Below are 17384 nucleotides of genomic sequence, written 5' to 3'. Positions count from 1 at the left end.
GTGTTTGAAGGTAGCATCTTTAACTCACTAGCTTGACACAACTGTGTGCAGCTGATTGAAAGACGTCGCAAAGACCCCTCACTGAGCCCTGAACTGAACCGGATTTGTGGAAGTTGAACGGAACTGTGACTTCCATGGGGTGATGCCATTGTCATGTAATTCACCCTGGGGTAACACGGACTGCAACAGGATGCAGATGAACAGTAAAGCATACACCAAACGTAGGCGTTGGCTCAATACGATTTATTGAACTTCCGTAACAATGCACACAGCTGGTTGTGGGTTGACACTCTACTACTCTAAGTGTACTAACTCTAACTTACTAGACCAGGCTAGCTCTGATCCACGTGTAGAAGGTGCTGACTAATATATGCACCCTGACTGTCACTACAGTTGTCGCCAGTGGAAAGACGGAGTGCTGATGCCTCGTATGTTTTATAGTTGGAAGCCCCCCCTCTGGTGTTCTGTTTGGTGATTGGTTGTGTTCTTTCCTGTATGTTGATTGGCTAACCTAGGTGTCTGTCACTGCCTGTTTTTACCACATGATGTGCATGGGTGCATATTATGACAGCCACCACCCACCCCCACACCCACCCCACCCCATTGGGGGTAAATCTCTTTACAATATAAATTTCTTTACAACACCCTTATGTGATCAAAACAAATCAGATCAACTGAAGCAACCTACCTCTTGTATGAAGTTACCTCCTCGCTCGTCAGAAATAAGTCCAGCATTGGCTTGAAGAGATTCAGCAAATCAACATTCACCACATTCACCACATTTATCACTCTTCTATATGTCCACTATTACCTGTGAAAAAAGAACCTTCCACCAGCTGACCTAATGATGCCCTTAAAGGATTTAGAAGGGTGATCCCTGGCTCTTGCTAATCTGTTCAGTTGAAACAATTGATTTATTTAAATACAATCGAGACCCTAAATCAGATAGCAAGGAAGCTGACCTTATGTCCTGGCCAATATTTATTTGATGCAAAAAGGCAGGATGACCTTATACTATATGGAGTATAGTATGTATGCCATGCCAATCGGTGCCGAAGGGCCTCCGCCGGGCGGCACGAGTTGGTGCATGCGCGGGAACGCCAGCGTGCGCCAGCGCATGCGCAGGGGAGGTTCATCTCCGCATCGCCATCGTGGAGGACCACAGCGGCCGCTGTGGAAGAATAGAGTTCCCCCACGGCACAGGCCCGCCCGCGGATCGGTGGGCCCCGATCGCGGGCCAGGCCACCGTGGGGGCATCTCCTGGGGCCAGATCCCCCCGCACCTCTCCGAGGACCCCGGAGGCCGCCCGCGCAGCCAGATCCTGCCGACAAATACCTGGTGTAATATACGCCGGTGGGACTGGCCGAAAACGGGCGGCCACTCGGCCCATCGCGGGCCGGAGAATCGCCGGGGGAGGCCACTGTCAATGGCCCCCGACCAGCACGCCGTGATTCCCGCCCCCCGCAAAATCCCCGGTGCCAGAGAATTCGGCAGCCGGTGGGGGCGGGATTCACGCCGCCCCCCGGTGATTCTCCGACCCGGCGGGGGGTCGGAAAATCCCGCCCCAAATACACCAGCCGGTCTGCACATGCTCCGCACATGTGCGAACTCGCGCCGGCCCTTCGGCCCGGCTGGAGCAGCGCCAGCCACTCCGCCGTCAACCTAGCCCCTGAGAAATTGGAGAATTCCTCACTTTCATGGGCTGTTGACACCGGAGTGGTTGGCGCCTGTTTTCCTGGCAGCGTGGGGACATAGCCCCATTTTCAGAGAATCCCGCCCAGTGCCTGTCACATCTTTTCTGTAAACTTGAAATGATCCTGATCTACAGAGAAAGTAGACAACCTTGCCAGAAAAAAAATCCCAAGCCCAGATGGAAGAAGTACCGAAACGAAAGCTTGAACTTCACAAAGATATTAATTAGGAGCCATCCAAGTGCATCAAAGTATCCATTATCTGTTTTATTTCAGTAATATTTTCTTTACCTCTCAATCACCCTTTCCACTCTGTGTTAGTGTGTAGAGTGTGGGGTAGTTAGAAAGGGGAGGGAGTTGGGAATGGGGTATTAGATAGTTACATCTTCTGTCAATTTAAATATAATGCTGCGCATAATAAAAGATTACTAGTGTTAAACTGCACTCACCAGGTTTGTTACCTTATCGGACTCAGCCAAGCACCTCAGGTATTTTACATAAGTCTAATTTTACTTACGTTGTGACTCCAGGTCAAGTGAGGCTGGAATTGACTGCGCACTAGCCCAGGGTGTCATGACAATTCCCCACAATTTCCTTGTTTCAGCATACCAGTATGGAAAGACTGGGATGGATTTTCAGTCAGGTTTCAGCCCTGCATGGAGTCAGGAATTATAAAAAAAATGGCCACTGAGCGACGAAGGTGGAAGTCCTGACTTCATTTCTATCTCCAGCCATTTTGAGGGGCACAAGGAAAGGGAGTGAGTCAGGAACCCCACATGCTGATGTTTAGAAGTTTCTGGCACTATTCGAGAAGTGAGCATTTCAGAACTTCTGCAATGTTCTGTGAGATAGCTTCATTTTGTAAACCTTTCCCAATCACTTCGGTGAATGGAGGCATGACGCATGGATTGGAGACAAGAAGAGTATTAAACGTGAATAAAAATTGTGTTTACTCCTCTTAATCATGAAATTCTGAGTTATATGCGTGTACACTAAAGTGAGTGATGACAGTGCTATGTTGAGAAAAAGATGTGACTATTAATAAAAACGGTTGCCACGTTCTTACTTCTGACATCTGGCAAGCTTTCAAATGGGAAAGCAGCATTGTGAAAAGAACTCATGCAGTTGCCTTCTTCTGCACTTCGAGACTAATTCATGGAAAAACCTCAAAGGGTGGTTCATATGCTATCCTCTTTGCGAGCAAATAGCTGTGGCATAGCAGACTTTGAAAGGAGCGGCGAAAGAGAAAAAACATTACCCAGTAAACACAATATTGCATGTTCTATTTTTAGTTTTGTTTTTAATGTTAGAGATGGAAGTCTGAAAAGAGTAGAACAGGTTAATTTGGAGTAAAGATCCTTGGGGTTATATTCATTAGCCTCTGATAATGGACTGCTGACCTTTATATCTAAAGGACTAGAATACAATTAAGAGTACAAAAGTCATGAATCCATTGTGCAAAGCTCTGGTTAGACTGCACTGGAGGATTGTGAGCATGTCTGGGCACCAGAAAAGGAGGAAGGATACAATGGTAATTGAGGGAGTACAGTGTAGATTTAACAGAAAGATAACTGGACTCAGAGGGTTGATAATGAGAAAGATAGTACAAATGAGAGCTGTATTCCCGAGAATTTAGAAGGTTAAGTGGTAATTTGATTGAAGGTTTCAAAACATTAAGGGAAACAGATAGGATAGGTGAACCATTGACATCCTGGGGTTACCTCCAGGGCTGGCACCGGGCGGGGATTAGAAGAATGGGGGACCTGTTCATCGACGGGACATTTGCGAGCCTAGGGGCACTGGAGAAGTTTGAGCTACACCCGGGAAATGAATTCAGGTACATGCAGGTGAGGGCTTTTGTGAGGCGATAGGTCAGGGAATTCCCGCTGCTCCCGACACAGGAAATTCAAGACAGGGCGATCTTGGGTGTATGGGTCGGGGAGGGCAAGGTTTCGGCAATACACCAAGAGATGAAAGAAGAGGGGGAAGCGCTAGCAGAAGAGTTGAAGGGTAAATGGGAGGAGGAGTTGGGGGAGGAGATCGAGGAAGGTTTGTGGGCTGATGCCCTGGGTAGGGTCAATTCCTCCTCCTCATGTGCCATGCTCAGCCTGATACAATTTAAGGTGGTTCACAGAGCGCACTTGACAGGGGCGAGGTTGAGTAGGTTCTTTGGGGTAGAGGACAGATGTGGAAGGTGTTCAGGGAGTCCGGCGAACCATGTCCATATGTTTTGGACATGCCCGGCACTGGAAGGGTTCTGGAGAGGAGTGGCGGGAGCAATATCTCAGGTGGTGAAAGTCCGGGTCAAGCCAAGCTGGGGGCTAGCAATATTTGGAGTATTGGACGAGCCGGGAGTGCAGGAGGCGAAAGAGGCCGGCATTCTGGCCTTTGCGTCCCTAGTAGCCCGGCGAAGGATCTTGCTAATGTGGAAGGAGGCGAAGCCTCCTTGCGTGGAGGCCTGGACAAATGACATGGCTGGTTCATAAAGTTGGAAAGGATTAAGTTTGCCTTAAGGGGGTCTGCGCAGGGGTTCTACAGGCGGTGGCAACTGTTCCTAGACTACCTCACGGAGCGTTAGAGTAAGGTCGGTCAGCAGCATCAGCTACCCTGGGGGTGTGGGGGGGGGGGGGGGGGGGGGGGGGAGAGGGAGGAACGAGAGATTGTTTGAGGGGACGGATGAGCGGGGAATAACATGGAGGGTGGGGGAAACTGGCACGAACAGGCGAGAGCCAGTGTCTAAAGCTCTGTAAATATTTCATCTTACCATGTATATATCTTGCTCAGGGCGATTTTGCGTTATTTTGTTACAGGGGGAGGGGGGGGGGTTCATTGTTTGTAAGGGGAAAAAATTGTTTTGTTTTGTTAAAAAACTTTAATAAATATCCTGGGGTTACCATTGACCAGAGACTGACTTAGACCAACCGGGTAAATACAACAAGTCAGAGGCTGAAAATTCTGCAGCTGGTCGCACACCTTCTGACTCCTCAAAGACTGTCCACTAGCTGCAAGGCACATGTTCAAAATGCGATGGAATTCTTTCGTCTTGCCTTCAATTTATTGGTCCATGGGCTGTGGATGTCACTGACATGGTCAAATAAATCTAACACCAAGAACATTCTATGTCAGATGTCCACAAGCTTGGTCAAAATAGTGGATTTTAAAAAGTGTGTCAAAAGTGAAAACTGAGCTGGAGAGGAGGAGAGATTTAGGGAAGACATTTCCAAGTTTTGGGCCTTATCAACTGAAAGCATGACGGCAACTGGTCAAGCGATTAAAATCAGAGATTCTCAAGAGGCCAGAATTAGAGGAATGCAGGTATCTCAGATGGTTGTCGGAGCCGGAGGAGATTTCAGAGACAGTGAGAGGTGAGGGCATGGAGAGATTTGAAAATAAGGATGAGAATTTTAAAATCAAGGAGCGAAATTCTCCATCCCGCCCCGCCACATTTCTGCCCCGACCCGCCGGCGGGATGCTCCGTTACACCGGCCGGTCAATGGGGTTTCCCAATGTGGGGCAGCCCCACGCCGGCCGGTGTAATGGAGAAACCCCCGGGCGCCGGCAAAACGGAGACTCCCGCCGGCGGAGAATGACGCCCAAGGCATTGCTTTACTGGGAGTCAGTGTAGATCATAGCAAACATATTGCTAATAGCTGAATGGGACATGGTGTGAATAAGGACATGAGCAGCAACGTTTTGGGTGACCTCCAGTTTATAATAATAATAATCTTTATTGTCACAAGTAGACTTACATACACTGCAATAAAGTTACTGTGAAAAGCCCCTAGTCATCACACATCACATTCCGGTGCCTGTTCAGGTCTGGCAGCATGTTTGAAATCTTTTGAAGCCGACAGAGTGGTCAAGTTTAGAAGTAACAAAGTCATGAATGCATGTTTCAGCAACAAGTGAGGGGGCATGGTGGCACAGTGGTTAACACAGCACCAGGCACACGGTTTCAATTCCGGCCTTGGGTGATTGTCTGTGTTGCACATTCTATCCGTATCTGTGTGGGTTTCCACAGGGTGCTCTGGTTTCCACACACATTTCAAAGATTTGCAGGTGAGGTGAATTGGCAATGATAAATTTTCCCTTAGTGTCCGAAAGGTTAGGTGGGGTTACTGGGTTATTGGGATAGGGCGGGGAGTGGGCCGAGTTAGGGTGCTCTTTCAGAGGGTCAGTGCAGCCTCACTGGGCCAAATGGCCTCTTGCACTGTATGAGCTGAGGCAGAGATGGAGCCGGGTGATGTTAGAGTGATCTTAGAGGTGGTGCAGAGTTTTGATCATTTTAGGATCAGATGTGATACCAAGGTTGCAAACAAGTTAGTTCAATCTCAGGCAGTTTCTAGGGAGAGAGAAACCCCAATTTTATTTTTCATTTTGTAAGACTGTGAGCAAAGGACACTTCGCTCCAGGAGTGATTGTACAAAGAAATAGGGATATGGTACATCAAAACAAACTTCATTACTATCACATTATTAACATGCCTTAAATGCCAATGGCACAGAGGAACACTTGCATTCTTTGAGGGAATGCTTTCTTGACACTGCTTTAGAGAAAAGACCTAACTCCGGTCATACCCAATGAAGAAACCCTGGCTGTATGACTTCAAAAGCTGTTTCAACTGGCTTGTTTCAGCTCCCCTTTGTCCTCAGAGAAATCTGCGCTGCTCTCAATACAGTTAATCTCTTTTAACTAACTCACAGTGAGAGCAGAACTGTGTCACTGTGCACAGCTTCAGCCAGATCAGAACTGAACTGAAATGGCTTTTTTCAAAAAGCCTGAAGCGTTAGTTCCAGCCAGCAATGACATAATTTTACCAAGCTGAAAACTATTGAATCCCCCTAATCAAAATAAAATTGCACTGGTCAAGCTTTTTAACAATGGCTTATTGTACCTCTGGCTCCTAAAGGCTATGTTGTCTTTCAACCAAAGAATTTATTTTAAAACATGACAGCAGCAGTCAAACAGGCTCGAACGCAGGCTTTTAAGACTTATTTCAACAAATAATTATAATACAATGGGCGGAATTCTCCATTTCCGAGACTATGGGCTGGATTCTCTGATTTTGGGGCTATGTCAGGAGAATCCGTGGCGTTTTACGGGGGAAATATCGGCATGGCGCCAGCACCGATCCTCCGACCACTGAAGGGCTAGCAGCCACGCCACATAAAAGGCACAGCCTGCCCAATATAAACGCCTCAAGAATTGCCTGGTCCATGGCCGGGCATGAGCACGCGACAATCTGCAGCTGTGCCATACAACACGGCGCTGCCCATGACAGATGGTGCCCCCGTGGACATCCCTCACCAGCCCTGGGCCACCCCCCACCAGTCCTCCCCAGCCCTCGCCAAAGCCTCTTCCGGCCAGCAGCATGCACCCGCCCGACTGTTGCGGGGTGATACCGGGTGTTCGGGTTTTTGGGAGGGAAAATGAGCTGATATAGCTTTGTACTGGTACCAATTTGGAAAGGTGATGTTTCCTTGTTTTTTAATGGTTCGTGTGATATGTGGAATGGTACATAGTTGATTTTCAAATCTTTCTGTTAACTGATTAATAAACAAAGTATTCTCAAGTGGCTCCTCGTGGGCACATATGCCATGTCTCAGCAGATGTATTTCAATCAAAATTTGAAGACGGAACTGTGTTCCTGAATTCTAGGAGTGTCAGCATCATAGAGGCAGCAGCCAACACACACTCAGAGCTGGGCTGCAGCACTGGGGATGTGCTCTTGACCATGGAGTGAGTGTGTGGATCAGGGATGGGGAACTGAGCACGGCCTTCCTAATGTTTCCAGCAAGGGCCTGAGGTCTAGGGGCTCCTGAAGTGGCCGGGTGTATATTTGCAGACCGAGGTTCTCCCACAGAGCAGCACGGTAGCATTGTGGATAGCACAATTGCTTCACAGCTCCAGTGTCCCAGGTTCGATTCCGGCTTGGGTCACTGTCTGCGCGGAGTCTGCACATCCTCCCCGTGTGTGCGTGGGTTTCCTCCGGGTGCTCCGGTTTCCTCCCACAGTCCAAAGATGTGCAGGTTAGGTGGATTAGCCATGATAAATTGCCCTTTGTGTCCAAAATTGCCCTTAGTGTTGGGTAGGGTTACTGGGTTATGGATTATGGGGATAGGGTGGAGGTGTTGACCTTCAGTAGGGTGCTCTTTCCAAGAGCCGGTGCAGACTCGATGGGCCGAATGGCCTCCTTCTGCACTGTAAATTCTATAAATTCTGTGACAATCGGCTCGGTGGATGGCACTCTGAGAGAAGGTGGGACACATAAGGGTGAGGGAGGCTTCGGGGATTAGAGGGTCCGGGGTGGAAGCCCTAACTGATTGTCATTTTATTTTTCATTTTCATTTCAGTCTCTCTCCTTCTCCAATTCCTTACATATATAACAAAATAGCTATTGTTGGCCTCACTAAGGCTGCCCTCACGGTACTGTTGGCAGCCCAGGCGGGCAGATGTTGGAGAAGGCAGCAGCATTGACACAGATTGGAGGCGGCACCCCATGTGCAGGGGGCTGCAAACCCTCAAGACCCGGCTGCCCATCAGGCCGAGGAGGAACCCTGAGGGGGGATGCCAGTGACGGCCCAAGGTGTACAGGAGTCGCTGATTGTTCGATGAGATGACGGACAGCATGTGCTGCAGTAGACTCCATCTCAACAAAGAGACAGTGCGACATTTGTGCAGCATCCTCATGGACCTGGCACCCTGTGGAGGAAGAGAACACCTGCTCCCAGTGGCTGTGAAGGTCACTGCAGCCCTGAACATTTATGCAACCAGATCATTCCATGGCGCGAGCGGGGACTTGTGCTACATTTCCCAAGCTACAGCCCACAAGTGCATCCGTGAGGTTACAGATATCCTGTATGGCCAGGCATCAGACTTTATCAACTTTGCACTGGATCAGGTCCACCAAGATGCCGGAGCTGCAGGATTCTCCACCATCGTCAGGTGCTTCAGGTCCAGGGAAATCGAGGCTACAATTGTTCCTATTCGCGCACTGGGGCATCTGGAAGTACCGTCCATTAACAGGAAGGGTTTCCACTCCCTGAATGTTCAACTCATGTGCGACCACTGCCATCGGATCAAGCACATGTGCGCACGCTTCGGAGAGAGCATGCAAGACAACAACATCTTAGGACACTCGGAGATCCCTGGAGTCTTCGAGTATCACCCCAGGATCACAGGTTGACGCTTGGGGGAGAAGGGGTACTTGCTGAGGTCCTGGCTGATGAAGTCAGTGCAGAGGCCGGAGACCGAGGTGGAGACCCGATATAATGAGGTCCATGTTGCCACCCATACTGTCATTGAGCGGTGCATCAGGCGGCTCAAACGTGGTTCCGATACCCAACCGCTCTGGTGGTGCACTCAGTATATCCCCCAGAGGATCTCCCTTTTTGTGGTGGTCTGCGCTGCCCTCCACAACCTGGCGCAGCAGCGGGGTGACATGCTGGACTAGGGGGAGGAGGGATATGCGGCCTCATCTGATGTGGAGGAGGAGACGGACCAGGAGGGGATGGAGGACGAGCCCGGGGAGCACCCGCAGGAGGAGATGGATGATGGAATCCAGGCAGCGGCAAGTGTCCGGCCTACCCAGAGGACCAGGTAGGCCCTCAACCTCATCCGATTCTCATAGGACAAGGCTTTGTCTGTGAGCTCACCACCTCTCCCACCCCATCCCTCCTTCACCCTCCATCCCATTCCCCTCCTTCCCATCCAATCCCCCCATTGCCGTCCCTCTTCAATTCCCACCCCCTTCCCTCCTTCCCTCCAATCCCAGCCCTCCGTCTGTCTCCCATCCCCCGCCCACACGCCACAACTATCCTGTTCGACGCTCAAAGGTTTGTGTTATGTCACTCCAGGGTGATGGGCCTGTGTTGTCACTGTCAGCAGGTCAATCTACAAGGCAGGAGAATGATGATAACGCACTGTGAGGCTACTCTGGTGCTCCTCAGTCTATCCCAGAGTCGGACTCCTGTCTTTCTGCTGACAATGTTCTCACACCCACCTTCTGAACGGGATCTGCATCGGGGGCATTTGATGTTGGAACGCTGTGCCTATGGGGGGTGGGGGGCAGTAGGGGGTGCGTAGCAAAAGGCAACATGGGGTGGGGGTGCTGGCAGGCTTGCTGTGACGATTTATGTGACAGAGGCTTCACATGTATCAGGTGTGACATGTTTTAATAATTAACATTTGACATTACCATTCTCCTAGCTACAGATAGTGCCCCCCCCCCCCCCCCCCCCCCCCCCCCCGCCCACCCTCCCGCAGTGCCCACTTGGTTATCCTCAATCTTCTTAATCTTTCGGGGTTTCTACCTCTGGGTGTGTCCCCCCAGGATGCACATCAGAGGTGGAGGCATCCTGCTGCTTTCAGCACCCTGTGACCTTTGATGCCCTTGGCGGACGTCCTCTGGAGGGCATGGAGACGGAGGGCCCCTGACTTACCAGTGTCACTGTGCCACCCTGTTCTGCCCACTGCTCTGGAGATACATGGCTGTTACGAGGAGGGGGGGTTTGGAAGAACTGGAAGCCGCCGTCGTCTCCCTGTTGGCAGTCTCCGGTTGGCATCCAATGCTTCCTCCACCCTGCGGTGCCTATAGAGCCCCTGGGGGTCTCCATGGGATGGAGGGGCAGCTGGAGTGAGCTCCAGAGGCCTCTGAGTCATCAAGTTCTGCCAATCCTGGTGGCTCTCCAATGTCTGCACCATGGTGTCGACGCCCTCAGCGATGATCCTCAGTGACTGGGCCAAACTCTGCAGTGCCTTGGCAATGTCAACCTACCTCTGGGACATGTCCCTCAGAGACTGGGACATAATGTCAAGACCCTCAGCCACGGTAGTTATGGACACCACCATTGGCACTACCAATCAAGATGCAAACGTCGTGCTCCAGGCATTCCACACCTTAGCAGTATTTGTCTTGGTGCCATGCATTGTCAGCATCAATCCACCGCCCGTAGCCTTTGGGATTCCTCCAATCGCCGAATTGTGGGTGGCATAGTAGCACAGTGGTTAGCACAGTTGCTTCACAGCTCCAGGATCCGAGGTTCGATTCCCGGCTTGGATCACTGTCTGTGCGGAGTCTGCACGTTCTCCCCGTGTCTGCTTGGGTTTCCTCCGGGTGCTCCGGTTTCCTCCCACAGTCCAAAGATATGCAGGTTAGGTGGATTGACCATACTAAATTGCCCTTTGTGTCCAAAAAGGTTAGATGGGGTTACTGGGTGTCGGGGATAGGGTGGAGGTGTGGGCTTAGGTAGGGTGATCTTTCCATGGGCCGGTGTAGACTCGAAGGGCCGAATGGCCTCCTTCTGCACTGTAAATTCTATGATCTATGACTATGCACTCACTGGAACATCCCCTCTTGAATCTCATGTCTGTGCTTATCATCTGCATCAGCTCTTGGATAACCTTGGCCCAGAGGTTCGTCACCTGACTGGGATTCAGCTGAGTCCTAGTATCCAGCAGACCTCTGACTGTTGTCTCCCTTGAATGTGCCTACCTCCAGATGAAATGCATCAGCAACTGTGTGGTGCTCACCAGATTGTGCCCTAATGGTGCCCATAAACGTGTGCTGGTGGAAGGTGGGGATGATAGCTGTGACACCCTGATGGTGGGCTGCTCGGATGTCTCCTCCAAGGTGGCCTTAGGGGGGGCGTTACGATTCCATGTGGTCTGGCCCCATCAGATGGAGGTCCTGCGAGACAATGGACATGTGGTCATTAAGAGGGAAGGCTCATTTTGTCCGACATAAACAACTAACTTGAGACAGGTCATCTGGGTGAGAGGGCCAATGGATCCTCACCTCTCCTGCTCAGGCCACCCTCACTGTCAGTGACTGCTCTCTCCTCAGACGAGCTCACGATCTCCAGGGCCCATTCCTTAGGTGTGGGGCCCAAAATTGCTCACAGTATTCTAAATGGGGCCTAACTAATGCTTTATAAAGCTTCAGAAGTACATCCCTGCTTTTATATTCCAAGCTTCTTGAGATGAATGACAACATTGCATTTGCTTTCTTAATTACCCTCAGTGTCCAAAAAGGTGAGGTGGGGTTACTGGGTTACAGGGATAGGGTGGAGGTGTGGGCTTAGGTAGGGTGCTCTTTCCAAGGGCCGGTGCAGACTCGATGGGTTGAATGGCCACCTTCTGCACCGTAAATTCTATGTTTCTAAAAGCTCAGTTTATTTTGGTTACTATACACCCCTCATACTCCCCGACGGGTCTCCTGCGTCCGGCCCACACCCGGGCCAGGATATTTATATCCCAGCCGTCCTAGGACAAAGGGAGGTTAGTCTCCCTCCCTCATTTGGGTAGATCATATTCCGGTGAGGCCACAGGGACTCTGATGTTGCAGATCCCTGGGCCTCCTGTCGGGTTATCACATTAACATTTAGAGTCCCTTAGATTCTTCTTCAGAGCTAAAGGGAGGGAGAAATGTGACAAATTATATACTGCGTAAGAGGGATTGGAACAGCTAGAGCAGAGTGGACGGTCAGTTATCCGTGGAAGCTAGGAGCGATCACAACAAATGTATGTAGGTCATGCAACAGAGGAAGCTTTAATGGCAGGAGAAGGTGCTGGTAATTACATAAACGTAATATATGAGAATGTGTTAATGGGTGAATAAAGGTCAGTGTTCAGTGAAAGCAAAGCTTAAGAACAAGTGACAACTGACCTGGTGGTGGAGTGGGCGAGGAAAAGGTTTTTGCATTGGTACAAAAAAGCTGATTGGCCAGCAGCTCTCAAGGGCAGGAGCTCCTAATGAGGGCTGGAAGTTCCACTCTGAGGTAAAGGCCTCCCCCAGAGTACTCTCGCTGCAGTGCAGCCTGATTTAAGGCAGGTGAGTTGCCGGCTGATGTTTTGATGGGGTGGATTCGGGGAATGGAAGACATCCACACCCATACATACCCACCCTCTAAAAGATTCACCCCATGAGTTAGTAGATGAAACAGAATAAAGATTTTTTTTTCAAAAAGTTTTTGTTTCTTATCTTGCGGAGATCAAAAGGAAAAATGTATTTAAACATCTATGGGAAGTTGAATGTGTGCACATGAAAATATTTTTATTCAGGAGATATTGAGCTTTTAAAGATGGTTCTGACTGAGTGTCAAACAGTATGTTACAATTAGGTAAGGAGGGGTCGAACGGCTCGCCTCTGTTCCATCTCCTCATTTGACTGCAGCAGGTTTTTAAAAATTGATATACTTGAATTCCATGAGTGTTTAATAGTCTATTTGCCGTGACCATAAAAGACACGATCAGACAGGGTTTCTCGAGTTTCAAACCAGAAAAGAGGATAGTTTTTATTGTAATTGACCTGGTCTAGTCAAAATAATAGAAAAAATGCCTGAGCTCTCACCCAATCACACGCACACGAACTTGAAGTTCACACATGCACAAATAGATTACCGAGTGGGAAGGGTAGAATGAATAATTTAGAATCCAGTAAAATTAAAGGCGCATATGGTAGCTTGACTGGCTTCAGGGAGGAATTTGACAGTCCTGCTACTCTCGATGTCAAGGCACTTTAAGGATGTAGATGGATGCTTATCTGTTCTTCGGGAAACACTGGCACAGGTTTGAATATTTTTTAAGATCTCTGAATGCAGCACCTGGATAGTCAAAATGGGTGGGGGAGTTGCATGGGGTGGGGGGGGGGGGGGTGGGGAGAGAGAGAGAGAGAGAGACAAAGAAAAAGAGGAACCCATTCAAGGTCTTGTTCCTTCAGAGTCTGTTGCTTTTCCTGTTCTGCAAACAAAGCATATGTTTAAAACATGCAGAGTTGGCTTGTCACATGACCTTCTCTTGCTAACTGGCCAGTGATCCAAATAGGGTCAGTGGTGAGTGTATTCCAATTGTAACTTGATTAGTTCATGCTTTGAAAGTCTTCCAACAGTCAAGCTCCAATTATCCAAGTGATTATGTCTAATGGCTTGTTCCCACCCAGTTGAGTACTCAGGCAATTGGACACTTTACTAATGGGATAGGAGATGCCTCTGCATTCATTGTCTTCCAAACTATTGTTCATGGTGAGGCTTTGCAGACAGGTTGCCTCCATTTCAATAGTTTTGGAATGCAGATGGTACAGTGATGCAAATATGCTGCCATCTTTGACTGTGATCCCAAATAACTAGATTGTAGCTTTAGTCTTTAAAATAAAATCCATTAGGTGTTTCCAGCTCGCAAATTCAAAAATCATTTTATCATCTGAAGTATTATCCCACAACCAGTAGTTTGAAAACAGACGAGGTTACTGTTTAAAAATAAGGGGTCGCTCATCGGGGCTGGTTTAGCACAGAGGGCTAAACAGCTGGCATTGTAATGCAGAACAAGACCAGTAGCGCGGGTTCAATTCCCGTACCGGCCTCCTCAAACAGGAGCCGGAAAGTGGCAACTAGTGGCTTTTCACAATAACTTAATTGAAGCCTACTTGTGACAAGAAGCTACAAGGGGCTGGTTTAGCACATTGGGCTAAACAGCTGGCTTGTAATGCAGAACAAGACCAGTAGCGCGGGTTCAATTCCCGCACCGGCCTCCCCAAACAGGCGCCGGAATGTGGCGACTAGGGGCTTTTCACAGTAACTTCATTGACACATACTTGTGACAATAAGCGATTATTATTGTTATTTAAAACTGAGAAGAGAAGAATGTCTTTCTCTCAGAGGGTTGTGAGTCTTTGGAACTTTCTTCTTCAGAAGGCTGTGGAAGCAGAGTCCTTGAATATATTTTTATTAATTTCGAGTACCCAATTTTTTTCCAATTAAGGGGCAGTTTAGCATGGCCAATCCACCTACCCTGCACATCTTTGGGCTGTGGGGGTGAGACCCACGCAGACAGGGGGAGAATGTGCAAACTCCACACTGAGAGTGACCGGGAGCCGGGATCGAACCCGATTCCTCGGCGCAGTGAAGCAGCAGTGCTAACCAGTGCGCCATCGTGCAGCCACCTCCCTTGAATATTTTAAGGCAGAGGTGGATAGATTCTTGATTAACAAGGAGTAAAAGATTATTGAAGGGTAGATAGGAATGTAGGGTCGGAATTACAATCAGTTCAGCCATGATCTAATTGAATCGCGGAACAGGCTCGAGGGGCTTAGTAACCTACTCGTCCTAATTCATCTGTAAGTTTGTATGTAAATTGATGAGAATACTAAACTGTACCAAGGAAAGTATATACAATGATGTGGAGATGCCGGCATTGGACTGGATGGGCACAATAAGACGTCTTACAACACCAGTTAAAGTCCAACAGGTTTGTTTGGAGTCACTAGCTTTCGGAGCACAGCTCCTTCATTGGACTTTAACCTGGTGTTGTAAGACTTCTTCCTATATATAATAAGAAATGGAAATAGTTCTTATAAAGTATGCTTTATATTATGTAATTTCCTTTTTGCAAGGCGTATTACAAAAAGGTTATTAATCCCAAATGTTTTACTTGCAATTTGTTTTTGGTTGGGTCAAAAGGATTTCTGAGGGTATTTTTTTTAAAAAGCCTATGTATAGCACTTTGAAGACTGAAACGACCAAGTGACTAAAACTCTACACATCTAAGTGTTTCAGATCAAAGCTCCCATCACTGCCAATTTTGGGTTAAATGGAACACCTATTACTGACCAGGTGACCATACATCCTAACAAATATTTAATTGGATTCCTTCCCTTTTATTCAAAAAGGCCATTAAGTTATACATTGTATTTTCTGAGATGGAAATAGCACCCTTTCAAATTTGTGCTGAGTGCAAATATAAAGGGATTCAGCAATAAAAGTTTACTTGCAAATATACACTGCTGTTATCACTCGCATTTGCACCTTCCTTGAGTGAAATCTTTGAAAATCTGTATTTTGCTGCTCAGCGTAAAATCCAATATTTATTAGCAGCAAAGAACATTTTAAAATAAAATCATAACTTACGATATTTTTTTCAATCAATTCAAAATGAAACATTCTGAGCGGATAAACATTTACTGTTTTAACATTGTTTGGAGCTCTGGGAGCCTATTTTTGATCCGATTTCACAGTTAGCGGCCATGTGTTTTTCTAAAAAGCTTTTCTTTTCTGAATGGAAAACTGGGGGTGGGGGGGGCAGATGCCACACCACTCCCCCCCCCAACCATCCACCACCACCGGGAGGGGTTTAATGGTGGAGGGGGACAGTACGACAGAAGCCGAAAAGTCACGCTGGCGGGAACCTGTACTCCCCATGTCATGGCGGGTTATCGTACACGCCAGAGACCAGTGTGAAACTGGTTTACATCCCATTAATAGGCTGCAGATGAAAGTCTGACTGGAATTGCACCCCCCACCCACCTCCACTCAATCCCGCATCCAATCATTCATGTCACCAATGGGTTTTCATGCAAATCCAGAGTACATCCGGACCAATGGCAGCAATTACTTGAAGAAAACCCGGGGCAACCTGTGGAGATTTGATGGATCCTGGAACATCCGTGCAGGAATATTTGGGTGGAGTTTCAAACACAAGGGTCCTCTAGCTGCAGCTTCTTCCAGAAGGTGGATCTTCAAGTAATGGGCAGCACGGTGGCAAATTGGTTAGCACTGTTGCTTCACAGCTCCAGGGACTCGGGTTCAATTCCAGCTTTGGGTGACTGTCTATGTGGTGTCTGCACGTTCTCCCCGTGTTTGCGTGGGTTTCCTCCGGGTGCTCCGGTTTCCTCCCACAGTCCAAAGATGTGCAGGTTAGGTGGATTGGCCATGCTAAATTGCCCTTTAATGTCCAAAAGGTTAGGTGGGGTTACTGGGTTACGGGGATCGGGTGGAAGCGTAGGATTAAGTAGGGTGCTCTGTCCAAGCGCCGGTCCAGATTCGATGGGCTGAAAAGCCTCCTTCTGCACTGTAAATTCTATGATTTTAAGCAACAGTTTTGTGAAGGGTCTACTGGGCCATCAAATGGGTGAGTGTATGTGTGGGAGGGGTGTGTGTACAAGTGTAAATTGGTAAGGTGTGAACAAGGATGGGGCGGTGGGCAGGTGTGAGTGGCCATGGTGGGGGTTGGAGGTGGCAGGAGGGGGAAATACATGCATGTGCAGGGGGCTTTGGGATTGTGCAGGTATGGGCTGACATCTGAGAGGAATAAAGGAAAGAGGTTCAGAGGGAGAGATCTGTAGTTTAAATTGAGCAGTCCTTGGGGACATACTGAGCGAAACGGTGATAAGAAGGTGAGGTTTAAAGGGGACAAAGGGATCCAGTAGCGTGAGAGGGTGAGGGTTCAGAGAAGGTGGCTGAAGAGGCACTGAGTGTTGGTCAAGTGGATACAAAAGGAGAGGCACATTCCGGGGGTTGAGAGAATGGGGGGGAAGATCTACAGTCATGGATAGGCTTCTCAAGGCAGGTAGAGGGCATGGACATTCACCTGCATGGGACAGAGGGTGATCGGGAAGGGTTGAAAGGCAACAATTGGAAGGTTAGACGTTGCATTTGGGGAGACAATAGTTATGGTGGAGGTCGGGAATGGGAGTGGTTGCCTGGGCCACAGGAGAGAGCGGTCAGGGTACTTGACTCAACGTGGAAGGTCACAACAACCATGGCTTCTCCAACCTAAACAGAACCTTGCGGTGGGGGCCTTGAGATATTGCATGGGTGTTAGGTCATCAGGGGAGGGTGGAGATGCAGGTCAACTGGACTGGACAACTGAAGGGGAACCCCAGCGTGTAGTTTTTACAATGCTGGAACAGAGGGGCATGTG

The sequence above is a fragment of the Scyliorhinus torazame genome, chromosome 9 (genome assembly GCF_047496885.1).
Source record: "Scyliorhinus torazame isolate Kashiwa2021f chromosome 9, sScyTor2.1, whole genome shotgun sequence".
Taxonomy (NCBI): Eukaryota; Metazoa; Chordata; class Chondrichthyes; order Carcharhiniformes; family Scyliorhinidae; genus Scyliorhinus; species Scyliorhinus torazame.
The sequence above is the reverse complement of the archived record's forward strand: the minus strand, read 5'-3'. Positions refer to the sequence as shown.